Genomic DNA, 6,018 nt, shown 5'->3' on the forward strand with positions numbered 1-6,018 from the left:
GGATTCAGTAGAGTAGAGTTGCATCATGGGATTGACGGGCATGAGGGCCTTGGCGGGATTGCAGCCAGGTAGCATCATTGGATTGACGGCTAGCCATGGCGGCCAACAACGACAGTAACAACAGCTTACATCAAATGGCAAGCTGCAGCTATGGCGGGATTGCACCAGAATGGTGGCAGATGCGCCAGAGTAGCATCATGCGTCGGCGGCGGTCCCTCCCGGTTCCCAGCTGTGGTGGTTGGTGATGCTCGCCATGGGATTGCTGGCCTCTCCCCTGGCAGTGGTGAACAAGGAAGACATGGGAAAAGAGAGAAAACGAGTGGAGAAGACGGGTTGCGAGGAGATAAGGCTGGGATGGAGTGGTGGGTGGCCTGGGACACGTGTTGCACGCAGGAGTCGGTTTAAAGGAGGAGAAAATCATCCGGACGAAACAAAACGTTTTCCTTTTTTTTATGAATTTGAAAAAGTCACATGATTTTTTTTAAAATAAAACCGAACAAACCCATCCTGGAAAAACCGCCCGAAAGAAAAAAAACGATAGGAGAAGGTTCCAAAACCGATGAGAAGGAAAACTACATGGGCCAGGACTGCTGCAAGTCTTTAGGCCACGCCTAGGGTTTCACCAGAGAGGAAAGGGGATCTCATAGCATCAGTTATGCACCGCCGCCTGCCTTGCGCCGAGCTCCCGCACTCGCGCCGTCGCCGTAGCCGTCGGAGGCCACGAATGAGGATCGAGTGGTAGTTGCGAAGAGGTTCCCATTCGAAGCAGCAGGAGCTCCTTTCCGGCAATCGAAGCAATCAAGCGCCTCCCTTTTTAAATCGTATATAATCCGGAATCAAAGCAGTCCTTCCTGGGCTACAATCAGAAACAGGCCCGCTTTCGAATTTGGTCTCCGGAATCTCCATTCAACTCGTGAGGACACCACGGCACCCGCCAATATCCGGAGGAGACGAATTCACGGCAACTCGTGAGCCTTCAGCTGCGAAATTCAGGGTGACCAACTCTTCTCGGGCCTCGGCTGATCTACGCGGGAGCCATGGGGGTGAGTTCGTTGCCCTCTTTTTCCTTAGCGGATCTTTTGTTTTCAGAGGGAACCCTTTATATAGATCCAATCAAAGTTGAAAAATTTGCGCTTCTACATCAAAATTGCATCTTTGATAGTTGCAAATTTTGGGTTGCAAAAGAATATGTGAAGTCTAGAAATTACATGCTTGCAACTGTCTAGAAATTGCATATCTGAGAACATCAAATTTGCTTATCTGTGACTAGTGTGGAATCAACTCTTATTTGTCTTCATGCCAAATGCAGAGAGGCAAGAAAGTTGATGCGCTCAGCGCATTGCCTGATGACGTTCTGGTCAACATTCTTGACCGACTCATTGTCCGTGAGGCTGCAAGAACCAGCATCCTCTCCAGACGGTGGACTCAACTCTGCGCCAAGCTGTCTCGGCTTATAATAAGTGCCCAGCACTTCCTGCCCATGGGTGTTTCATGCACCGACATCTCTGATGATGAATTGGTTCGCATCAATGAAGCCGTGGTTCAGGCGATTGAGAGCATATTGGCATGCAGAAATCCTGGAGAACACACCATCCGCCTTCTGTCGACCACGTTCTACTTGAGAGGTGATGTCCCCATATCCATTGGGCAAGCTGTTGGTCATGCCATGGCGGCACACTTGGTCGAGGATGTCAAATTCAGTGTTATGACAGGGACGTATGACATCGTTGACATGGTTGAGGATGATCTGGTCACCTCTGCGAGAAATTTCATGCTGTTCTTTGATGCCTGTCCAAGTGCGTTTGGTGGTCTCACTGCCCTCGACCTCGAGAATTTGAGATTTGGTGAATCAGACATAGCCAATGTCCTCATCACTTGCAAGCGGTTGAAGCGTTTGCGTTTGTACAATTGCGACTCTGGTGATTGCAGCACACTGCCAGTTGAACATTCTCATCTCAGTGAGCTTAGTATTGTCCACTGTAGTCTTGAACGAGTTATGCTGAACTAGCTCCCTCAACTCACAAGGATGGTCTTTGAAGGCTGGATGCAATTCCAAGATCCACTGTTCATTGGTCATGCCCCATTGCTGGAGGCTGTAAGCCTCACAAATCTCAGCCTTAGTTACCACAAGATGGTGAAGTTAAGTGAGTTTCTTAGCGGTAGCTCTATACGAGATCTGAAGTTCGATTTAGTTCCGAAAAGGTAAGTCGTGATTGTTGCTTTGCGAGCTGTGTGCCTTCACTTCTTCTCTGCCCATCTCATCATGTGCTTGTTCGTTGCAGATTTGGGTGCAGCCAGAATGTTTGACGCAATGTTTGGCATCTGTTTTCCGCCAACTAAGGTTTTTGAATATAGTTGATCTTCCTCAAGGGTATGATCTCACCTGGACAATGTATTTTCTTGAAGCTGCGCCCTTACTGAAGGAGCTATACATAACGGTATGTGTTTACCTAAAGATATATATATTTTGCCACATGGGCTTAAGGTTTTGCAAGATTGCCTCACCAGATACCAAAGGTGGCTGCTCTATTGACAATTTATTTCCGTCTTTGCCCTTTTTGCTGCCATTCAGGTATGGGATCATGAGTGTAAAATGGAAATGGACAAGGAGAAGAGGAAAGAAGAATCATATAGTGAGAACAAGGGTGTAGAGTGGGACTCAGCCGCGGCAGATTTCCAACACCACAGTTTGGTCACACTCGTCATGTTTGGCTTTGAATCTGAAGATTGCTTTGTGAGTTATGTCAGACGTGTTCTCGCGGTGGCGGTCAATCTAGAGGATGTGTTCCTGTATTGTGGGTTGGAGTGTGACGATTGCCCGCACAAGAAGCCTGGCAGGTACCCCTGGACTAAAAGGCAGAGGATCTCACTGAAGAAGAGAATGACCGCTGGGATTGAGTCGTTTGCCATATTTCACTATGCTACTAACATGAGGACTGATCATGTAAAAAGAAGGGAGTACCCAAAGTGCTCACTGCTGGAGGCAAAAAATGATTTTCTCTGAGGTAGAAAGGTGTTGATTTGACAGTGAAGTGTGTTACAAGTGTTGTCACTTTTGGTTGATAGTTCGTTTTAGTTTTTATTGTGACCGCATGAACCGTATTATTAAGTTGTTAACTCAAGAACTGTTATTATTTGCTTGCACTATGCATCCAAGAACATCAGCACACAGCCATTAATTAGTGATGTGTATTTCTGGAGCCTTGAGAATAGTTTTTGTTTAATCAAGCTTGAAAAGGATTATATGAAATCTTGTTTTCAAATATCTCAACGGCAGAGTTCAACTTGTGAGCACTGAAATTTGGTGACCCAGAAGCCTTTACCTAATCATTAGGTGCTGTCTGGAGCTTCAAAGTTCAGGTTGAGATTGCTTAGTGTTTTAATGGAGCAGGATACAATTCTGCTATCTACCCTATGAAAACCATACCATCTCATGGTCCACTGAATGAACAAGTGTTGGGAAAGGCATAGAACTGCTAGCATCTTAGAAGGTTTGAATTGGCAACCTGATGTTTTAGTGTAAGAATAGTACGCATACATTTGTTTGATAGTTTGCACAGAATCTTGAAAATCAAGCAGAACTGAAAACCCTGGAGATGTCACAAACTATCGTATCGAGTTATCGACCTATGATTGTGCACATCATGCTTATTTTCTACCTTCAGTTTTAATGTACGCAACCATTTCTATACTGATTTCCAAATGGGCTGATTACTTTCATGTTCACCCTAGCAGCTTTGACAAAACACTCTACCATCTAAGCAAGGACAGCAAAGGCCAGTCATCTTCCAATTTATCAAAGGAGTAAATGAATAATTTGCATAGCCAAAACATGTAAAATAATATAGCTTGAAAAGATTACCACAGTGCAGGTTGGCATGAAACATTAAAGCAAGCCCGTTATGCACTCCTGCTCTCTTGCATATGCTGAAGTACAGTACAGTTTGATTTTTTTTTGCGAAACTAATAATAATTCGAGAATACGGAGTTAGCAATTTTGAAAAAAATAAGAGACTTTGACATGGGCCCTAAGAGACAAGAGAGCTGCAGGATATATCCAATAGTTATTAAGAGATAAATACCAGTATACCGACCAGAACCACCGGATGAACAAGGGATCCTAATAGTAGTCATAAAAGGTGGATCATTGATTAAGCCAATTACACTTCTAGTTCACTGGTTGGTGCAGTTAACAAGCTGAACTGCTGGTTTCTAAGTATTTTGCGACATATTTTTTTATGAAATGTTGCATATATAACTGAAATTGAACTCGTGGATTTCTGTGCATGTAATTTCTCATAATTGATCTGCTTATTAGAAATTTAGAATATTGGCAAAGGTGAAGATGAGCCAGGGCGGGCACCTCTATGTGACACATGCTTGGTTCCGAATCGAAAGACTGGGATATATGGTTGGCTGAGGGGCTATGGTTTTAATGGAGTGTGATTGATGCTTCTTGGTAGTAGGAGAAGAATGGTGTCTCTGATGTGGTTTTCTGCTAGTACTCCGTGCTAGTAGATTTCAAGAGCGCAAGATTTCTTAACGCGAAGCCTGTAGCTTTCATCTAAGAAAAACTTGTAGCTTTAGTTTCTCTTCATCCTTCGTATTACGACAAGCTCTTGTAAACCTGTTGTCACAGCTTATGGAGTATATTATTTTTTGCCAGAATTCTTTGTAGTTCATTAAGCCAAACCTGGTATCTGCTGTAATGATGTGTTGTAAAAGAGCCCAGTTTCGTTTCCCCGGAGAGATGTTTTTTTGGCATAAAGCAATCTTCCATAGAGCCACTGGCTATGGGCAAACTCCAATGAATTAAAAGAGGCTAGCTGCGCTTTGCTATAATTGTAACTGGATTCGCTATATGAATTTGATTTCAAAATGCATAACAAACTCAGAACTAACGAACATGCCCAATAGCTCATGCTGATTGCTCATTCTTCGCGGCGTGTGTGGGGGGACAGAAGCAACGACGGAGCTGCGCAATGATGGAGCTTCGGCGAGAGGACCAGGTTTTGCAACTTGCAAGCAGTGCAGTGTCACCGTGTCCTCGATCTTATTATTTGGCTACCAGACAAAATTTGCTGGACAAGTCATAGGAGGATCTATAGTAGGGACAATGTGACTGATGGCTAATCGTGTTGCATAAAAATCACTAGGAACCAACTATATTTTGCAACAGGTAGTCGCTTGCCCACCAGATCTCTCCACTCTCGTAGCATCATTAGGTCTTAGTGGACCAGTTTAGCAAGTGTCCACAATTAGCATTATCCGCTTACGACATACCCCGAAGATGCACGCACCTGGCACAAAATGAAGATGCTAATCTTTTGCCCATGTATCCCATTCATTACATTCTAGCCAAGTGACCGAGATCACACATTAGAGCGTGGCGTATAGGCTAATCGGAGCAGAATTGCTTGGTGGTGAGAGAAGGGACGAGGCAAAGTGAAAATAATTGCGTCGGCAGAGTAGGAGGGAGAGGTACATCGATGATATTTTTCTTCATGTGCATGCTGTAGCTCTGGCGATTCATTGGAAATTCCTGGCGCCTTCTATGCCTATGGATATCAAACTCATATCGAGACAAAGCAAATAGCACACCAATTAGGGTTGAAATATTGTAAGACACATAAGTAAAATGAGGAATGTGCTTTTTATCATTTGCTTGCAAAAGCCTTGCCCTTTGTAGAAGACATGGGCGGTGGAACAGTGACATAAAGCCATTGGTCCTTTGGTAGGTCAATATCTAAGAATCTCGTGACTTTGTCCTTTGGTAGGTCAGAAGTATGAGACTTTGCTTTATTAATCGTTCGTTCATACAAGCGATGAATTTTCTTAGCCTTTCCTTTTGAAAAGAAAGATTTTTCTTGATTAGTATGATTTTTCTTCGAGTACTATAAAGTTCATGAAAATAAAGCCCATCGGCTAATGTTTCATCCTCACGAGAAAAACTGAGGTAAGTAGAACAACATCATGTAGGTCTGGTCATATGTGATTGTGGACTATACATTTTGTAGA

The 6,018-nt window shown here is 43.8% G+C and overlaps 1 pseudogene; it reads left to right on the forward strand.

The window, feature by feature from the left end:
* The first annotated feature begins 593 nt into the window (after positions 1–593).
* Positions 594–3,402, forward strand: LOC123165153 (uncharacterized; annotated as a pseudogene).
* Positions 3,403–6,018: the final 2,616 nt, after the last annotated feature.

Source organism: Triticum aestivum, chromosome 1D (genome assembly GCF_018294505.1).
Source record: "Triticum aestivum cultivar Chinese Spring chromosome 1D, IWGSC CS RefSeq v2.1, whole genome shotgun sequence".
Classification (NCBI taxonomy): Eukaryota; Viridiplantae; Streptophyta; class Magnoliopsida; order Poales; family Poaceae; genus Triticum; species Triticum aestivum.